Raw genomic sequence first — 21787 nt, 5'->3', positions numbered from 1 at the left:
AAAATTTTGAGCTGGCTTGCTATTTTTAAACTAGTTTTAATTAAAAAAGACCTAAAAATAACCAAAAAAACACAAAAACATCATCTAGAAATAGCTTACCATGATATGGCATGAATATGGGGGTTGGCCAATGGGTGACCCAATCCCCCTCTATTCGCATTTCTAGGTGGATATTTGTTTTTAGTCATTTTTAGGCCTTTTTTTTGTCACCAAACTCTCCCTATTTGTGTTTTCGGGTGGTTTTTTTTTTTGGTCACTTTTAGGCCTTTTTTAACTTAAAGTGACCCAATCCCCCTATTCGTGCCATATCATGGTAAGATATTTTTTGGTGACTTTTTATATTTTTTAAATCATATTTAGACCTTTCTTGCTTAAAAATAGTTTCAAAATAGCCAAAAAAAAGACCCTCCCTCCCCCCCTGCCCCCCCCATTTGCATCATATCATAGTAAGCTATTTTTGGGTGATTTTTTATTTTTTTTGTAATTTTTAGGCCTTTTGCTTTAAAATAGTTTTAAATAGAAAACAAGCTTTAAAAATTATTTAAACTTTTTCAATTTTTTTTCAAAGCCTAATAGGAATTCTCCTTATGCTAGAGAGGATAAGGGAAGCTTAGTGTGGATGGACTTGAGCGGAAGGGGAAACCCTAACCCCAAAAAAGCACTAAAAAATCACAAAAATTAGGCCATCATGATATGGTGTGAATTTAGATTTTTTTAAATAGATGTAAGGTTTTACCAAAAATAAAGATCATAACATTATCACAATCACAAGTGACCATTATCCTAAAGCTTAAAAATTTTTGGGCCATTCCTTTGCTTTTTTTTCTACCTATCATTACATAATTTGAATCCAAAAGAGACTATCTTTTTTAATAGATATTTTATTAGTATATATTTGCTATAGAAATTCTATCTTCTTTAAGAGCTTTAAAAGTATATAAGAGATATTGAATAGTTATATATTTTTGAGATAATATATATTTTTAATAATTTATTGACTAATTATTCTATCAATTCACTAAAATATTTTTATTTTAGAGAGAGCATCTTTTTGAAGAGTTATGGAATATAGTTTATCTTTACTAAATAATATATTCTATCCTTTTGAGCTATAGTAAAAAAAGATTGAAGAGATATTGAATAATTATATCTATTATCATGGGTTTCATGTAAGAATTTGACTACTAATTACTTATTTATTCAACTCCATTGATTTATAAAAAATTTATATTATTATATAAATGACTTCACTAATAATTTATTTATCTAATTCCATTCACTTGTGATTAAAATTTCATGTTATTTCATGTAGAGGACTTTGTACAACATCATATAATACTATTTAAAATATTTTTTAAAAATAAATAAGATCATGAATGCTGTAGAGTAAAGGAGATCTACAATCACAATGATTATTTTTGTGGTCATTTTTTTTTGAAATGTGAGATATATTACATTTGAAGAAATATACACAAGGATAAGGTATCAATAATGTAGTGATGCTTTCATTTATAAAATAAGCCTGCATTAGAATCAAAGTTCTGAGAGAAAGAAATAGAGTCAAGTCATTTCTATTTATTCCTACAAATCAAGGGAAGATATCTTAAGAGATTTACTAGGATATGATAGCATGAGTAGTATCATTCCATGACATTAAACTACCATTTAGGTATTAAAATCTGATAGTGTTATTAAGAATCGCAAATAAGGATATTGAAACTTGATAGTACTATTAAGAATCACATTTGAGAGTATGATGAGAAAAAGACTCCCATGAGCTAATATCAAGTAAAAAGTTGTATCCTTCATATTCTCCGAAGCATCTTGCACACATAAAATCCTCTTAGTCCTAAAGTTGATATGATACACAATATCACTAATAATTTTATCTATTACTAGGTTAATGTTTTTTATATTTTAATAGACTAAATTTTGAATAATAAATATTTTTAATCTATTACTAAGTAGATGCTTTTGTCTCCCAGAAATCAAAGTACTTCCTTTCTTCTAATTATAATATATTATCATTATCTTATCCATTAGTGCTTGCTAAAAAGTTGATATTACAACATTATATAATAAATATATTTTATTTTCAAGTGCCAAGATCAAGGTGAAATTTTTCACTTTCTATTCTATTAGCTTGAGATTCATCCTTAGTATATCTATCCCTACCAATTTGTATCAACACCATGGGACCCTTTTAACCATTTTATTCTTAATCAAATTGAAGAGATGGAAGAACAAGCTTCGATTTAATTAAAACAAAATATTACAGAATGGATGTCTTAGCGGACAAAGTAAAGATGCGACTTGGATATCCCAACCTAGTTGGGCGTGTTGAAACCTAACGAGTTGATCTTGTTTCAGGTCCATAGAGGACCATGTCTCTATAGCTCAATCAGCAAGTAAGTGGTGTTGGTCCTCTCAAGAAGAAATTGCCAAGATAGGATCATTAGATACATGAGGCTGCACAACATTAATCTCCTCAATCTTGACACTAGACTCGCTAGGCACAATGCTGCAATCATCATTCTTGTCCTATGCTTTACTCTTTCCCTTTTCCTACACTTGTCTTTGCATATTTTATGGCACTACGGCCAAATATCACTTATTTCTCACAATAATGACAAGTAATATTGGCCTTATAGCCACATGACTTATCGTGAGACTATCCACATATCCTAAATTGAGACATGTTAGAGTCTATCACGGCCATTTCCATCCTACCAGCCTCTCACAATCAATGGATGTGATATACGAAAAGCATCCACATTCTTTATATTCACCTTGTGATAGAGTACCAAGAAGAAATAAAGGATCTAAAGTATCCTTGAACTCGATCTCTTACAAAGCTAAATGGTTGATGATGGAGTGAAACTCATTCAAGTATGCATACATAGAAGTCCCTTCCTTCATGCAAAGATACATAAACTTTTTCAACCAATACATTTGAGATGCAGAACCCTACTTGTCATAAATATTCTTAATCTATGTCCAAAGCTCATATGCAATCTGATTTCCAGTTACAACATTGTAGTAAACATGTTTAGAGAGTGATAAAATGATTGTGGACTTTCATAGCTTATCTAATTCATCCCGATCCTTAGGCGCAATATTTTTTAGCTTTGGCATCTCCATTTTTGAGTGGTCTAGCTTGTAATTTTTGCACTAAAACCTATCATATCTAAGTCTTTCAATAGATATACTTAGTCTCATTGAGTTTCTCAATATTAAAGATAACTTTATCATGAAAACCACTAGTCATAATGAGACAAAGCAAGTGCACAAAAGAGCAAACCAGTGGGTTGCTGTAATATCCTATAAATTAGTCTCAAAACCACTACTAAATCAATCCGAAAACAAGAGGTACTAATAAAATAGTGAGCTATCCATGAATTATAGTGAAGAAAATGTCAAGTATACATGATTTCCCTCAAATAGAATGCATAAAATTGAAATGAGAGATTGCTACAATAAATTGCAGCAATATGCCAACAACCAACTATGAGCAACTAAGAGGGAAGAAGCTAGAAACAATCAGCACTGAAGACTATCACAATTGCACTATGTCATAAACCATATATACAATAGGCATAGAAGTCATGCATATGGTAGGTCTCAATGGTAAATAACAAGAATTTCCACATGCATAATCCACTAACAAAAGCTCAATACATAACCTAGAAGAACATAAATACCAATGACAACACCCTCACAAACATAAGTAGTATGTCCAAGCAAAAGATCAAATCAATCCATGATAGGGTAAGTGTATCCAATAAGTATCAAAAGAGCATATACTTGTTACAATGTTTCCCACTATCTATTGTAATAAGCTCAAGCTTAACTACATAAACCAAATGCTATGTAGTACATCCAATTGCCAATATGGCTCTATACATAAAACCAAGTAGCTCCCGCTAAATTAAAATTCAAATGCCAAATGAGCAAGCAAAGCTCATGTAGTTGCTAGCACTAGCAACTGTCAAGACCCTATGGAGTGCTTATTATCAAGTCAAGCATTTCAAGAGAGTGGCAATGGCTATGTCTCACATAGCCATGGATGCTCTCACACAAGGATGTAGTGAGCTTACCATTGAATCTAATCATTGTAGTCCTCTTCTTTGAATCCTTTGATAGCTCCACAATTCAAGGTACTAGCTTAAGCAAGCTCCAATCTCCATAGCCATGCACACGAGAAAAGAGAAGAGAAGAAGGAGAAGAAGAGCTTCTCTACAGTCCCTCACTCTCATACACTAACACTCTCCCTCTCTCACACTCCCTCTCTCATGCACAAGAAGGAAGCAAGAGCAGGAACAAGAGAGTTAGTTTATGTATACACTAATGATGGGAGCTCACGCTCGACCGCCAAGACCCACGGACCACTTATTCTTTCAAGTATTTCAAGCCAAACACTAATGGCTACCTCTCACATAGCGGACACGCTATCCCTCCCTACAAGTGTCGTGAGCTTCCCTCGATGATTGATTGAGTACACTCCTCCCTTGTGCACACCGGTAGCTCCACAATTCGTGATGCAAGCTCGAGCAACTTCAATCTCTCTCCTTCAAGCTCCATCCTCCATAGCCACGCAAGAAAAGAGAAGAGAAGAGAAGTGAAGAAGAAGAAGAAGAGAGGAGATGGTGAGAGCTTCTCCACCCCAGTTCCTCACCCTCACACACTCGCTCCCTCACTCACTCACTCACTCATACTCCCTCACTCAAACACAAGCAAGAAGGAAAGAGAAATAAGAAGAAGAAGAAGAGCTTTTGCCACACACCAAAGAATGAGCTTCTCATTCACTTTTTGAGTTTATATACAAAGTGGATAATGAGACCTCTGAAGTTAGTGGTTTACTACCTTTGTTTGTACCTGAAAAGAAAAGAAGTGTGCTATCTAAGGGGGGGTGTCTATCTTATTGTGTGGTGTATTGTGCTTGTGCTAGTGGAACTGGGAGTTGGGTCTCTGACCACAGGTACACTTGGGCATTGTCCCACACTTGAGGACACAATTCATTAAGGAAGGTGTGGTGAGTGTGGCTTAGGGGGACATGTCTAACCATAGGCAAGTGTAACCTCCCTATGTATATCTTACCCTTGATGTGCCCTAAGCGTGACATGGGGGATGGGGCTAGGTAAAAAATCCTAGGTGCAGTGATTGTGGCACTCGTGTGATTTCAAGGACTTAGTCTTTTCCTTTTCTTTCTTTTTCTTCCCTTTTTTCTTTTCTTTTCTTTTTATTTTATTTCCTTTTTCTTCTTCTTTTTTAATAGATAAACACAATCAACTTCACCGATACAAGGATGCTTTTAGGTTGTACCACGGTCCTCTTCTAATGATGCATCATAAGGTGGCCTAAGGGATTTGCTCAAAGGCACGACTTTGCATATAGTTCTTGAGATTAGCCCTGACATTTCGAGGTGTGGTTGACAAAAAGGGATGTCCACACCTCGTAAATCCTGGCTATCGTTCATGTCTTCCAGTACCTTCATACAAAAAGACGGTAACAATGTAGCCCTCATCATTAGTTCATGTCGCACGGAATACGTGTGGGAGTTTGTGAAAGTCACTTGTCGCAAGGATGCTATGCAAGATGGAAGTAAGATCAAGATTGATTCAAGACAACAAATTTGATGAAAAAGGTCTACTATATTGCAGTTCTATTCCAAGTACAAATCCAAAGCTAGATCACAAAACCAAAGCTCAATCAGGAGAGCTAAACCTATGGCCATAAATACCAAGTCGAGTATTCAATGAAGTTCAAGAGCTTCTAATCATGAATAAAGCTCAAATCCAAATGCTTGTCCTTAAGAATCCAAGCCAAGTTCTCCAAGTAGATAGATCTTCAGTAGCTTATAAACAAACTTGTCTACTTCCAAGACAAGCCCAATATGTTTAAGCAAAATAGACTCTTTGTAATCTCTTCATCAAGAGCATCCAAAAAAATCTTCTTTTGCTTCAAGTACTCTGTTCTAGCAATTCTTTAAGCCTAGTTCAGAATTTTCTGCATCGTATTCTCCCCATCATCAAAATTAATACCACAAGGGCAATGAGCAATAGAACAATTCTTCAAGCCTAGTTCAGATTTTTCTGCATCATATTCTCCCCATCATCAAAATTAACACCACAAGGGCAATCAGCAATCCATGACTCCTCTGACTCGGAACTCAAAGGGAGTCGTGCCCTGCCAAGAGCAAAAATTTTGCATAAGTAGTGGATAGTAACTCAAACTAATGAACAGTTGTCATGGAGTCTTTGAAGCCTTCGTGCTTCTTCCATAACTACCGTCATGTGTAGTTGTTGCTGTCTTGGAGCTTTCGTCTTCATGTAGCCAACATCAAAGCTCTTGTCTACTTCATACATTGTGATGATTGTAAGGCATCAAGCGTTGCTATTAATCAGCACCCATATGCAAATAAACGAAGCCAGAAGGAAAAGAAGATCATCATTACTCAGATCGGATACAAGTCGCACTGGGGCACTGAAGTTTCATAGCACTCTTGGCGCAGCTGTGAATCCGTGTATTTTATAACAAAACGGCCATATGTGGCTTTTGTTTGAGTACTCTTCTTCATTTTTGCCTGCACTCACACAGTGCGCCAATTGGTTGTGTGGATAAGCATGCTAAGCTGGCTTCCTTCAATTGGCATGTGTTGACTACAAACTGAGCAATACTCTTTCTTCAAGCTCATGCCGCTCTTGACTATCTTTTGCTATCATTTCCCATGCTCATCAAAGTCAATACTCTTGACATATGAACTAGCATGTTTTTTGCATCCGCATGCTTGAATCTCTTCTCCAATGTAGCTTCAATTCATCACAAATGAGCAAAGTAGTACATCATGTCCTCAATATGTTGCCACTCTCCAGGGTTACTTTCTCAAAGCATAAATTCCTTGTCCTTTCAGCAAGGATAAGAAAGCATGCCCACCTGAATTACTTAATGCTAAAGCTTTGCAACCCTCTTTACTATTTTTACTAGGTTTATTCACACTGGAAGTAGCAACACTCTCGTTGAGGTTTCTGTTCGAGTCACTTGTAGAGGAATTGTTTCCCAATGACACTTATTTTACTACTACTATCCACTATATGGCCTTCTAAAGTTTGAGAGAGGCACTATAGCCTTAGGCTCCAAAACTGAAGCATCTGCTTTGCCTATCATTTTGTCTTATCACCCTTGGCAATATCATTGTTTTTGCTTTTGCATCTGTAGCATTTGTAACATTCATAGCATTTGCAGAGAAATTTTCTTGTTAGCCTCATGATTATCAGCATTACCACCATCACACAGTTCCTTGGGAGTCTTTAAGTCTCCATCTTTAGGTTTCATAGTTCTTGTCAACTTGGATGTGTTTTCTGATTGCAGGTACAACATATAGTGAGCCAACAAGATTGGCAAATCCCGCTTATCTTGACATTAAACTACATATACTAAAAACCCTTGTCATCATTTTAGAAGTTTCTGGATACATAAACAACATGGACACACAAGCAAGCATTCATATAAGCTACCACACACACAGACATGCATGCGGGTTATTTGTGCTCAATGAATACAAAAAATTTAGGATGGAACCAAGTGATCAAATTTTCAAACTAACAACTCAAATTGAATGGCAAACGAAAAGACACACACAACGGAAAAGATTTTCCTAATGAGGTTGACTAATGAGTTTAAATTATTGGCAAAAAACTCCACCCTCAAGTTCGCAGTGGTGGACGCGCAGTGTCATGACACCGGGCTATGACACAACTAACCATTCAGGCTATCAAGTAATTTTCTCTCACAAGCCACAACCTCGATCACCTTAGTCGCACCAAGCGTATCCTCCTGTTCTTGATGCAACAGTCATTATTGATCCAACTGTTGCTGATGTAACTATTGTTGCTACTGCATAGATAATTGCATCTACTGATTTTGCATCATAATGGCTAAAGAAAGAGTTTGTAACAAAGTCTTCATCTCATCAGTCGAAAAGGAAGAAACAATCGAATACGTGTGGGAGTTCGTGAAAGTCACTCGTCTCACAGGGACACTATGCGAGATGGAAGCAAGATCAAGATCAATTCAAGACAACAGATTTGATAACAAAGGTCTAATATATTGTAGTTCTATTCCAAGTACAAATCCAAAGCCAGATTACAAAACCAAAGCTCAATCATGAAGGCTGCATAAATGCCAAGTCGAGTATTCAATGAAGTTCAAGAGCTTCTAATCATGAATAAATCCCAAATCCAAGTGCTTGTCCTTAAGAATCCAAGCCAAGTTCTCCAAGTAGATAGATCTTTAGCAGCTTGCAAACGAATTTGTCTACTTCCAAGTCAAGACCAATATGTTTAAGAAAAATAGACTCTTTGTAAACTCTTCATCAAGAGCATCCAAAAAAATCTTCTTTTGCTTCAAGTACTCTATTCTAGCAATTTTTCAAGCCTAGTTCAAACTTTTCTGCATCATATTCTCCCCATCATCAAAATTAACACCACAAGGGCAATCATCAATCCATGACTCCTCTAACTCGGAACTCAAAGGGAGTCGTGCCCTGCCAAGAGCAAAATTTTTGCATGAGTAGTGGATAATAACTCAAACTGATGAACAGTTGTCAAGGAGTCTTTGAAGCCTTCATGCTTCTTCCATAACTACCGTCATGTGTAGTTGTTGTTGTCTTGGAGCTTTCATCTTCATGTAGCTAACATCAAAACTGATGTCTAACTTCATACATTGTGATGATTGTAAGGCATCAAGTGTTGCTATCAATTGGCACTCATATGCAAATAAACGGAGCCAGAAGGAAAAGAAGATCATCATCACTTAGATCGGATACAAGTCACACTGGGGCAATGAAGTTTCATAGCACTCTTGGCACAGCTATGAATCTGCCTGTTTTATAACAAAGTGTCCATATGTGCTTTTTGTTTGAGTAGTCTTCTTCATTTTTTCCTACACTCACTCAATGCACCAATTGGTCATGTCTTGCTATTCAAACTTACTAGTTCCCTTGTGGTTCGCTATCCGAGGTACCAACAGAATTCGAATTTCTAATAGATGGACTCTATCATATATATCTTGCTATTGCAGCATATTCATGGCTTTTCCCCTTAATTTTGAGGGAGACATGGATTACAAAAACTCATCACACACATGAAAATAGGCTTCCTGGCATATAGATGGATAAGCATGCTAAGATGGCTCCCTTCAATTAACATGTGCTAATTACAGACTGAGCAATACTATTTTCTTCAAGCTCATGATGCTCTTGACTATCTTTTGCTATCATTTTCCATGCACATCAAAGTCAATACTCTTGACATGTATACTAGCATGTTTTCTACATCCGCATGCTTGAATCTCTTCTCTAGTGTAGCTTCAATTCATCACAGATGAGAAAAGTAGTACATCATGTCCTCGATATGCTACCGCTCTCGAGGATGACTTTCCCAAAGCATAAACTCATTGTCCTTTCAGTGAGGATATGAAAGCATGCCCCTAAGCTCTCCCCCTTTGCACAAAATTACTACCTCTCTCAAAAAGCACGTAGCTTTTTCATAGCTAACATTAGCTTTGCTTTCCACAACACTTGAGTTATGTAATGCTAAAGCTTTGCAACCTTGATCTTTACTATTTTTGCTTGGTTTATTCACGCTGGAAGTAGTAGCACTCTTGTTGAGGTTTCCATTTGAGTCACTCGTAGAGGAATTGTTTCCTAAGGACACTTATTTGCTACTACTGTCCACTGTAAGGCCTTCTAAAGTTTGAGGCACTATAGCCTTCGGCTCCAAAACTAAAGCATCTACTTTGCCTATCATTCTGTCTTATCACCCTTGGCAATATCATTGTTTCTACTTTTGTATCTACAACATTTGTAACATTCATAGCATCTTCTTTGCCTATCATTCCGTCTTATCACCCTTGGCAATATCATTGTTTCTGCTTTTGCATCTATAGCATTTGCAGAGAAATTTTCTTGTTAGCCTCACGATTGTTAGCATTACCACCACCATGTAGTTCCTTGGGAGTCTTTAAGTCTCCATCTTCAGGTTTCATAGTTCTTGTCAGCTTGGATGTGTTTTTTGATTGCAGGTACAACATACAAAGAGCCAATAGGATTGGCAGCTCCCGGTTAACTTGACATTAAACTGCATATACTAAAAACCCTTGTCATAATTCTAGAAGTTTTTGGATACATAAACAACGTAGACACACAAGCAAGCATTCATATAAGCTACCACACACACACACATACACGCGGGTTATTTGCACTTGAGTACTACTTAGCGAATACAAAAAATTTAGGATGGAACAAAGCGATCAAATTTGCAAACTAATAGCTCAAACTAAATGGCAAACAAAAAGCCCGGGGAGCCCACCTTATAGAACATGTAAGATACCACGTGAGTTCAAAAGAAAGGGTATAACTAATATGTTGACTTACAGTTTTCTAAAAATAGAAAGGATTTATAAATGTGCTTAATGCAAATTCACATTATGGGTGTTTTTATTTGAAAATTCTGAGAGGCACAATGGGGGGAAATTTGGGGGGGGGGGGGGGGGGATGTGCTTAAGATGTGTCTATTTGAGAGCCTCAAATAAAATTCATGCCTCCTTTACCACCACTTTCTCTGTTGGTATACAAAGTGTTGGTTTATTTTCAAATCACTAGCATGTTTGCTTGGGATCTCCCTACTTCATAAGGAGCCTATGCCTCTTTGAACATCCACTGTTAGCTATTAGTTTGTATACTTCTCATTCAAACCAAAAGCATCTGGTCTATAAGAAAAAAAACTAATGCTTTCTCTTTGTAAACTCCTCAATGGAAACCCTCAAATAGCATTGTACCTTCCCTCCACAAAAAGATAAAAGAAAAAGTTTTGCCTACAAAATTGTAACATACGGTTTTGTTGAAATAGACCTCACTTTTACCAATGGGTGGGTGATTTCTCTTCTAATTACCTTATCATCCTCTACATGCTAAGACCACTTGCTTCAACCTATGAGGATACACCCTCCTCCATGATCTCTACAAGGATCAAATTGAAGATTGAGACCCAATATCCTCCTCATAGCTAGACTTGGGAGGGCCACAATTGCATCTCAACCCCCCCTCAAGTCTTTGAGTCCTTGCTTTATCTTTTGATATTATGCAAATGTGGAATATCAAAAGTATTCTTGAGATATGAACTTCATGCTCAACCATAATTTTTAGAAGAATACAATATTTGAAAAGAAAAGAAAAGCATTTATCATGCACTCTTATGTTAGGCCGCCAAATATGGATGTAATGAAAATTTTGAGCCAGCTTGGTTGTGCATGTCATGAATGGTACACAAGACATAGGGTTCATTGATTGAATTTTATCTTAAAGCACTCCTCTCACCCCTAATGAGAAAAGAGAATAATCTTCACTCTATCATGTGTTTCAAACTCTTTGAATGAATTAGATTAGTAACCCACTTTAATTTTGTGGAGATTAATTGTTTTGCAAAGGGAAGAGAGAGAGTGTGTGTACATGTGTAATTTTGTGAAAATGTGTTATTTCGTGAAAGTGGAGTTAGAGAGAGAGAGAGAGCTTGTGAATATATGGTGAGCATGGCATAGAGAGAGGGTCACCATAGTCCTAGTAGGTTTACCTTCCCTCAAGCTAGTGTGGCAGAAAGGATCTAAGGTATCATCATCATCATCCATCAAATCATCATTCTTGATAGAAACATTTCTTCAAGTCTCAGTAGAGGGTTGGTCTTGCAATCCATAGCTCCCCTTTGCATTCAATCAAATCTTCAGAAGGCAAAGGTGAGATCATTATGGACTCATTATGGATGCAATACTTCAAAGATCCTTGCTATTGTAGGAGTCAAGACAATTGCAACAACAAGGTAGTTTTCCCCAATATATCTAATTATAACATATTCAACCTTTGCATCTGATTATGATATATTCAACCTCTACAAAATTCATACAATAAACCTCGAAGCTAGTCTACAACAAAGAGGTAAGTCCTTTCTCACTACATCTCGATATTGATTTACATTTATCATTTCTTGGACAACAAAGGTGGGTGTAATTGGTTTAATAGAGTGTAAGTTGATGTTATGTGTGAGAGGTAGTCACAAATGTATGTGGTTTGAAGCTCTTAAAGAAATAAGAGTTAAGTCCATATGTGAAGCATAGATGTACTCTCCTAGAATGTGACATGTTGGAGCACTAATAGATTGTTGGATCTTATACATTCTTATTGGGAGAGAGGGAAAGCTAGGATGCACTTTGTAGGCAACATGGTTTGTTGATGTATTGCATGCAATTGATCAATCCTTCTTGCAATGCTTTGCATGGCATAATTTCCATAAAGATTCATCATGAAGAGTAGCAAGATTAAATAGAGCATATGTAAGCCAATGGGTTGGTGGATAGCCCTTTATATCAAGGTGAGGATTATCTTAGTTGTCATGGCTTTTCACCAATGTCCAATCGATGTAGTCTTCAAAATCACCTCCATTTCAACTCAAGGTATCCTCCCTAAAGAAACATAAATTCATTGAGTAAACCAAACCAGGTTGGAACCTGCTCTTAGATTAGAAGGCTACATGTTTTTATCAGATTGCACTTTCAAAGGAAGATGGCAAAGATAAAATTGCATTTAGAAGAACACATATAGTTGGTGTTTTTGTGATATTGCTCTTAGTAATAAAGATACTATTGTCATGTTTTTTTCAATACTCTTAAGATCAAGTATAGAAAAGAGATGACAATCATGATGAAAGAGGAGAATGGAGTCTCTCGTTTTGATGGCCTCCACATGTTTTGTAGGCCTTTGCCGATGCTCTCCACAACTTGCTTACTCATAAGGGAAAGTTGGTTGTTAAGATAAAGAAGAGAGTGGGTTTTGAGAGGAATGGCAAAGCAATCATCTTGAATTAAAAATACAACTAGAAGAACTTATACCCAGAAACCTCTTAGAGAAGAAAAAGTAGGCTCTTAGATGTCTAGCAAGCTACCCCTCTACTAAGCTGAATGTGTTCATTTGGAAGATATTGGCTAGAAAGCTACTAATGAAAGATGCACTTGCCGATTTTAGAAAGTTTTTGTACTATGCCTTGTTTGTTTTAGGGAGACATAAAACTATCCTACACTTGTTTTGGCAATGCCCAATGGCAAAGACATTGTAGACTAAACCAAAAATTTGGGTCTCCCAAAAGGGGTCTTAATGCTTCTACTAGTACGTGTCTATCACTTTTTTCAAGGACAAAGGTGCATTGGATGGCAAAACCCTCAAGCTTTGGAACATTGTAAGAGCTATGATTTTAAAGCACACATGGTTTTGTAGAAACATGATTCCTATGTAGAAAGCTAGAGCCCCATAGGTGCAACTTTTGTTTAGATCATGTGTATTTCAAAACCTTAGCCTTATTGAAAACCTTAGGTAGTGTCCCCCCCCAAACTACTGTAGTGAACTATATGCCAAGATAGTAATGCAAATGACTAAGATTTGTAACATCAAGATTTGACCTTCAAGGCCACAATACACATCTTGCGGAGTCCAATCAATAGCATATTGTCCACCTAAATAATGAGAATCAACAAAACATTTGCATTTATGTGGACAAAGAGCGTGCTCTTAGTGTGAGTGATCAAAACCAAGAGCAATCAAATGAGTGTGCATCTTGCCTTAGGTGCTTGTTTCAAACCATACGAGACCTTATGCAAACAACACCTTGCTCCTAGTATTTGAGATATCATTCAAGCTACTCTCCAGGAGCTAGGGTGATGGTTTTGGGGTAAAACCATCGGATATTTCTTGGTGATGTAAATCTATGTTAATACAAATCGTATTGTTTCGAAAAAAAAGGAATTGCAATTTTCAAATGTAAATCTCATTGCATTTTCATTCCCTCGCACAAGAGAAAATTTAAGCAAAAATGTCATAAACCTTGAGATTGCACAATCTCTTGTGCATCTTTGTTGGCGTGTGTGTGTGGGGCATCATGAGCCAACACTATGCCCCCTGCATCTAATCGTCCCTAACAATGCTCATCTAGTAGGAGCAAACCAAGCTTCGAAATTCAGCCCACAAGCAGGGTGAAGACCTGCCCCACAACAAAGATGAGGACGACAAGAATGCTTCCGTGATGAAGATTGAATTCAAAGCTGCTTACCTCAAATCTTAGCTACTTTGAAAGGACACTGGCCGCCTCAGTCAGAAGCAACCTACCCAAGCTTGTCATCTTGGGTTTGGTGCTTCTCAGTGTCCTCATCCTCATCGTGATTTGCAATCGCGGTGACTCCTTGGCCCTCCTCTCTGTACACTCAAGCCCAAAGAGTGCCAAAAAGAATACATACCCTGAAGTAGACTTCAAGAAGGTGCACAAAGTGGTAGATACTGGGAAATCCCATGTTTTCAAGGTAGAAAAATGGATCGTGGTAACAGCCTCTGACTCTATCACAAGGAGCAAGTTCAGGCTATGGTGAAAATTCAAGGATGGCAAGTTGTTGCCGTTGGAGATACAGACATACCAAGTGTTTGGGAAGTGAGAGGAGCCATTTTCTTGTCAGTTGAGCAACAAGCAGATCTTGGTTATAGGATCCTTGCCCACCTTCCATATGTTTCATATGTGAGGAAGAGTGTTGGATATTTATTTGCAATCTAGCATAGTGCAAAGGTGATCTATGATGCACATGAGAACACATCCATAATAGGGGGGATTTGAGAAACCACTTTGACTTGGAGCTATCTAATAACAAGAGCAATAATTTATTGCAGTATTTGTCGTTTCATAACATGATGGGACCTGAAATGGACTGGCACTGGCTATGGCACTAGCCGGACCTCATGCTCATGATAGACAAACACACCCTCACGGCCTCGCAGACCAGGAGCGTCTATCTACTGCTAAAGGACAAACTGTCCTAAAGCCTAATCTATTGCGTTTATAGTTTTATAGTTTTGTAGTCCAACGTTTCCCTTTCCATAAACTCCACAGAGGGAGAACCCATACACGTTGGCAATAAATACCACGATAATCACATACATGGAAGGCAACCTCTCGGTAGAAATACCGCGGCCCCACTGCAGCTCTCTTACATCGCAGGGATTGGCCCCTTGATGCGCTGCTCAACATATAAAAACAAACAAACAAACTCCACTCTTCATTTCAAACATCTCCAGGAGATATACCATGTCCCCTCACTAAATAATCCCATAAGAACCAATGTCTATCCTACGGCTTAGGATGCCTTTCCACACTCAACGTAGTCATTGTCATTGAAAACAGGTGCTACGCATCCAGGTTTTTATTTATTCTGACACCATGGTTTCATGCACATGCAAAGTGAATGATTCTAAAGTGCTCAAACATCATTTTCAAAATCGGCAACACGTGCTTGTGCACAAATAGGCTTTCAATGCTTATTCCTAACCCGTTGTGGCGATGAAAAGGATAGCACCGAGACGATACTCGTGCTACTATCCTCTTAATCAAAATAACACGGACTCTATGTCCTCTATGTCATGGTGTGCATCAGAAAATCAGCAACAATCAGCACGCAAATCACACCATTTAAACATCCCAACCCCCTACGTTTAGGTATTGCTTTCGTTGCACAGGTGTAAGGTTCATTTCTGCATGTTTTGATGTAATAAAAGCGGTAAATCACAAACTTTGACAAAGAGATAGGGCAAACTAAGGCTAAACATCATGCTTTACCACTACCACACATCCACAGACAATCCTTATATTTTTTCTTATTTTTCCAAGATATATTTCTATTTTTCCCCTTATTTTTTCCATTTTCTTGATTTATTTGGCAATAAAATATACTATTTTCTGGTTTTTCTTATTCCACTCACTTCAGCATACTTACATTCAATTTATCTTCCATATTCCCCCCATGGGAACACCTTTCCCCCACCCGAAACGGAAAAACTATTTTGCCACTTAAAAATCGCATTCCGGGATTATGGGAATTAAATAAAGCATGTAAATCATTGCAAAACCAAGATTTTTTGATGCACAACAATTACTCTTAATGCAAACAGCCCACAAACAAATTTTCATCCAATAAGAACATAATTATCATCATAAACTATAAAAAATCCTTCATTTTTCTTCATAAAAATGGTCATACCGTGGTTTTACGTAACTCGAGACGCTTTGAATGATTGCATAATCAGCAACAGAGTGTCCGTTGCTCTCAATCCAATGCTATACTTCACTCTTCAGCATCTCCATCAATTTCCATCACCATTTCCTTCATTCTCCTTCCCCGATTCCTTCATCAAGATGGTACACATGAACAGCCCATAGAGAAGAGAGAGAGGGAGGAGAGAGAAAGATTAGAATCAAATTTCTTCATTCAGTCCATTGCACAAGCGAAGGGCGGCAACATGCTCAGTCCACAAAGAGAAATCAAGGGCCAAAGCCTGCCAGATGGGTTGTATTCAACCCCCATGCTTCATGTGGAGGATTCATGGCGAAATTTGTGCCGTTTTTCTGCACGCCATCACATCCTTCTTCTCCACGATTTCTTTCATATGATGCATAAATTTTGGGGGGGGGGGGGGGGGGGGTATATATATCAAAGCTCCCAAAGGGCACCACCCCTTTTGGTCACAAACTTGTCCACCTCTTCGAATCTTGAGCGATTCTTGGCCATTTCCCCGTCCTGGCTCCAATTCGAGCTCTGAAAAATCCTGGGCGTCCAGCTTCACATCCCGCATTGACTGGCAGCTCCTGACATCCCACACGGTAGTTGAAAAAATTATCAAAAATCCACAAGTGTCGCTCGGGCGCCTTTTAAAAGCCATTTTTCACTTGGTGCTTAAAATCGTCCTAGCTGGAGCTGCCGCCTTCTGTAACGTGTCCACTAGAACCATTCAGGACACATCTTAGCAGTCCATCGGAAAGGATGTCTAGAAAACTCCACCCGGCACTCCCATGGAATGTTACGGGTTTTGCAATCTAGGTCTTCCCGAGTCTGCCACGTAGCGGAAGTATCCTGGCCGTTCCCACTTAGGATCGACCTGAATTTGGGTTTCCCTGTTTGGTCATTAGCTAGCAACAACTAGCGTCAGACCCGAGCGAACTACTTTACGCAGAAACGCCAGGTTTGAAGCGGATTCATGCTGCACTTGGTTCAAGGAGAATGGGAAACGAGAGGGATGCAAGGCTCGACCTCTTTGCCAAAAGGCATAGTCCCATTCCGTTCCCCTAAAACAGCCTGAATCGGGTAATCGGTACTTCCAAGTCATCATTCTCATTACTTGTTTCGGTGATGTTGATCAACCTTCTGTTCGTCGAAGACTTTGAGAAAAGTTCCCGGCTAACCGGGACCACCCATCCATAGGACGGACCCATGGTCCATCCTCCGCACTTTCCTCGGTTTGTTTTAGTTATGTAATTACCTACCACATTAGTTTGACATATACAAACAGCTTCCTTGATTAGCCCTGTTAAGCACTGGTTCCTTCACGTAATCTTATCACAGGACATAAAGAAAACAATGTCAAACAACTCCTTTATTATCATTATATCCTTTTATCTTTGAAATACAAGGAGTTCCCGCCTGTAGGCGCATCCATAATCCGCCCGAAGGCTATCCAGTAATCCTTCAGTGATTACTATCCCAAGTTTCCGCCCGTAGACTAGTATGCGGGCCTCAAGATCCAATCCCGAGTCACGTTAGTCTCTTGTGCAGGGCCGGGAAGGCGAGGGATTTACAGCCAGAGCCCCCCCTGGCACCCAAGCGTCCTCCTGCTCCAAGCAGAACTCAACGGAGAGACCTCTCACGGCGGGTTCGGTCCACGTTCCCCGCGCGGTTCACAACCCCCTTGGCTAGGGTTAGGCAGGCAGTCGGGGGTAACTGAAGCTGCCTCTCAGGCACCAACCTGAAGCTTTAGATATATTGTCATCCTTTAGTTCATTGAGCAAACAATGCAAACAGTCCTTTCTAAACTGTTACAAGCACAATCAATTTCAGTGGTCTTTTAGCTGGCAACTGTTAAGGAATGACTCCTTTCCTTCGAATGCAACCCGCATTCGATCCGGAATCAATTGCAACTTGGCAAGATTCTTATCATTCTTGGGTTAGGGTCATACCCTACCAATACCTTAGGTTTTGTTGTGGCAGGATCCAGCGACCATGTCGCTTTAGTTTATTGTCTGGTCATTTACTTCAAGGCAAACACCTAACCTTTCCTTTTCCTTGACAGTTATCCCCCAAGAAAAGTGAGTAACAGGATGATTACCCATCCTCTTATAAGTTAAATTCTTTCAATAACTTGCCAACCTCATTTCGAGAGATGACAAAACTCTCTTGTGGACAAATCTCAAGTCTATACTATGTTGCAACCTTTTTGCACATGTATTGCATCTATTTTCACGGGATTATTCTACCCATTGCTTAGCGTTTTCCGGTCACGGAATTTACCTCCAGCCGAGTAGCAGGGGTTTAGGGTATCCTCCAAACCATTGCTAAATATGTTGGCCCATGGTTCTAGAAATATACAACTCCGTCGGAGTTTCATCATTTTGAATGATCCTTAGGATAAAACCTTAGATCATTTCATGCATGAACATCCAATTGTTTCGACATTTGTGAATGTGTGTAAGATCTTTAGATTCACGGTTCTTGTCTAAAGCTAGGTCAAATCATTATTGCACTAAACCCTAGTTAACACTTAGGATTCCTATCATATTGACTCAATCATGTCTATACGAATCCTTGTGGTTTGGATTACTTAGTCAATTCAACTAGGTTTGTCTTGCGACAAGGATGATCCTTTTAAGGGTAATAATTAAATCTAACGGGATTAATAGTTATAACTCCTCCAATTCGCGTAGACATGCGATTGATTGCCTCTACGTATCACATGGTTCATGATAACTTTATCTTTCCTTGGTGCACGATAATCTGGCTACTAACTTTGCCTAGGACCTACTAGGTCTTACATCAATAGTCGTACTTACAACCTTGTCGTCTACACTTTGGCATCTTATGCTTTGACTCCTAATTGCGGCTCTTAATGAATGACATTTTTCCCATGACGATTACGCAATTTATAACATTCTCCTAGCTACGAAGTAGATAATGAAACTCATGCAAAACTAGTGTTAATTTATTCCATCTTACAAGCTATTTGCAAGTCCATACGTACACTTTAGTGCTCTATTAATTCTTTTCGAATGATACCTTATGATGCTAACCTTTTTCTATGAAATCATTACGAGAAATATGTTACCTAATGTGCAGTATACGTTTATTTCTACCATGTCTAGGACGAAGATAATGCACTTATAAATTCCATTTCTTTGCCTAAGTCTCATTACCTTGAAACGGTACCAACTACATGCATCTAACCTTCTAATCGTTCAAGTTCATGACAATTTCAATCTTACCTAATGTTCAAGAGATGTATTTCTTTCCAATTTTCATATGCTTTGAAATTTAAGCGAAAGATGCAATTTCCTTTTATGGGCTAAGTGCGCCTAATCATTTCCTTATGCAGAATTAACACGGAAGAACCTGGACTTGTGGAGTCGGGGTGATGTCCACTTGTACATTCGTAGTCGAGCCTCCCGCGGTCGCCTCTTGGGATCTTTTCGGAGCCATCGTACACGTAGGTTCGGTTTCTGAATTCGCTTTCGTCGTCTACGGATTGTTTTTGCCTTGACGAGCAACCTTCCGGCCTTTGCCTCTCCTCGTAGGCGGAAGATTCTGTAACGGTAGGTCGCTTGCGGTGAAGAGCCTTTAAAAGACTTTTGCGGGACCTTTTCCGACGGTCTAGTGGGATCCTTATGGCCCTCTTAGATTCCCGGGAAAGGGGTGTTAATGGCCTATTCGGAATTGTGGTGGGAAGGGTATTTCGGGACCGTGGTGGGAAAGAGCCTTTGGAAAAGGGTGGGAAAGTGTCGTGGGAAAGGGGGTTAATGAGGCCCCCTTTGGAAGCTTCTAAAGAAGCTTCTTTAAAGAAGCTTCTGCTTCTTCAGCTCCACGTGGGCAGGGGGGGGTCGTGACAACGTGGCGGCGGCCTGATCTGGTCGGCGGACAGGGCGGCAGCAGCTGGCGGGCTGGCTGGCGACGGCAGCTACAGCAGCTGGTGGCGGCGTCTGGACTGGCGGCGGTGCTGGCGGCGACCAGCACGGTGGCGGGCCTTCACGGCTTCTCCCTCTCCTCCCCCTTCTCCACAGTCACAGCCTCTCCTTCCCACAGTCTTCCCTCTCCCTCCTAAGCACACCCCCTTGATGGGGGGTGTTTTTATAGGCCTTGGGGGTGGGGAAGGGGGTCTCCACCCACGTGGAGAACTTCCCCATGCAACCCTCACTTTGCCATTCTCCCCCCCCACACTCCCTTTCCTCCAGCCATGCATCGGCTGGGGGAAGGGATAAATATAAAAAAATTTGCATTAATTTAATTAAATTGCCCCTCCCAAGAGGGTGTTTTTGCGGTTCTTGCGGTTTTTGCCCTCCCGGTCTTGATTTACCAAAGCGGAGGACCCTATTTCACGCGCGCGGCTTACACATTACGCGGTCAATAATTTCAATGCAAGAGATACCCTTTGCACAGGGTTACATGGCGTGCGCAAGGTTAATATTTACGGTACGGTTACGCGGAAATATTACATTCTCTCCCCCTTAGAAGAATCGAGATGTCCTCATCTCGAGATAAACTGGGGATATTGAAGATTGAGAGAGCTTTCATCCATCCAGGTAGCATCCTCTTCGGGGTAATCTTTCCACTGGACGAGGCATTCTCTCAAGGTTCTAGATCTCAACTATCTCTCCCTGACATCTAAAGTCTTTTCCGGCCTTAGTTCAAGGATTCCTTGATTAGGCATTACAATTTGTTGGTCATCAAGTACATGATTTGGGTTGGGTACATACTTTTTCAAGAGACTAATATGGAATACATTGTGAACTTTTAGGTTATCGGGAAGTTGTAATTTATAAGCATTGGGTCCTAGGCATTTGAGGATTTTATACGGACCACAATACCTTGGACTTAGCTTCCTGTATTTATCTAGAGATAAAGAACTCTTCTTGGGGCGTACACAAATGAAGACCATGTCTCCTTCTTCGAAGATCCTCTCTTGGCGCTTTAAATCCGCATATGCCTTTTGTCTATCTTTGGCTGCTTGTATGTCTTGTCTTATTGACCTTACTTGGTCGTCCATGTCCTCCAACATTTGTCTTGAAGCTTCCACTCTCAGGGTAGGATCAGAAAAATTTAGAGGACTTCGACAATCATGACCATACAATGCCTGAAAAGGAGTCATTTGAATGCTCTGCTGATAAGAAGCATTGTAGGCAAATTCTACTAATGGTAAGTATTGAATCCATCTCTTTGGCTCTCGACAGCAGTAAGCCCTAAGAATATCCTCAATGATTTGATTTACTCGCTCTGTTTGTCCATCTGTTTGGGGATGGTAGGCAGTGCTAAAACAGAGTTGGGTCCCAATAGCTTCAAAAATAGCTCTCCAGAAGTGAGAAGTAAAAAGAGAATCTCGATCGCTAATGATCCTTCTAGGTAGCCCATGTAGCTTGAATATTTCTTTGATAAACACTCTTGCAATATCGGAAGCTTTATAGTTTGTCTTTACTGGAATCAAGTGTGCAACCTTAGTAAGCATGTCAATTACAACCATAATGGAGTTGTATCCTCCTTGGACTTGGGGTAAGCCCACCACAAAATCCATACTGACGAATTCCCATTTCATTTGGGGAATGTCAAGTGGTTGTAATTTTCCTGGCATCATGACATGTTCAGCCTTGATACGTTGGCAAGACAAACATTCGGTGAC

At 39.2% G+C, this 21787-nt stretch overlaps 1 pseudogene; it reads left to right on the top strand.

Annotated features, from left to right (window-relative positions):
• The first annotated feature begins 14120 nt into the window (after positions 1–14120).
• Positions 14121–21787, top strand: part of LOC148015376 (putative glycosyltransferase STELLO1) — a 78431-nt pseudogene continuing 70764 nt past the window's right edge.

Source organism: Lygodium microphyllum, chromosome 24 (assembly GCF_053477565.2).
Source record: "Lygodium microphyllum isolate KBCC chromosome 24, Lygodium_microphyllum_v1.1.10, whole genome shotgun sequence".
Classification (NCBI taxonomy): domain Eukaryota; kingdom Viridiplantae; phylum Streptophyta; class Polypodiopsida; order Schizaeales; family Lygodiaceae; genus Lygodium; species Lygodium microphyllum.
Note: the sequence above shows the minus strand (reverse complement) of the source record. Positions and strands in the feature narration are given on the sequence as shown.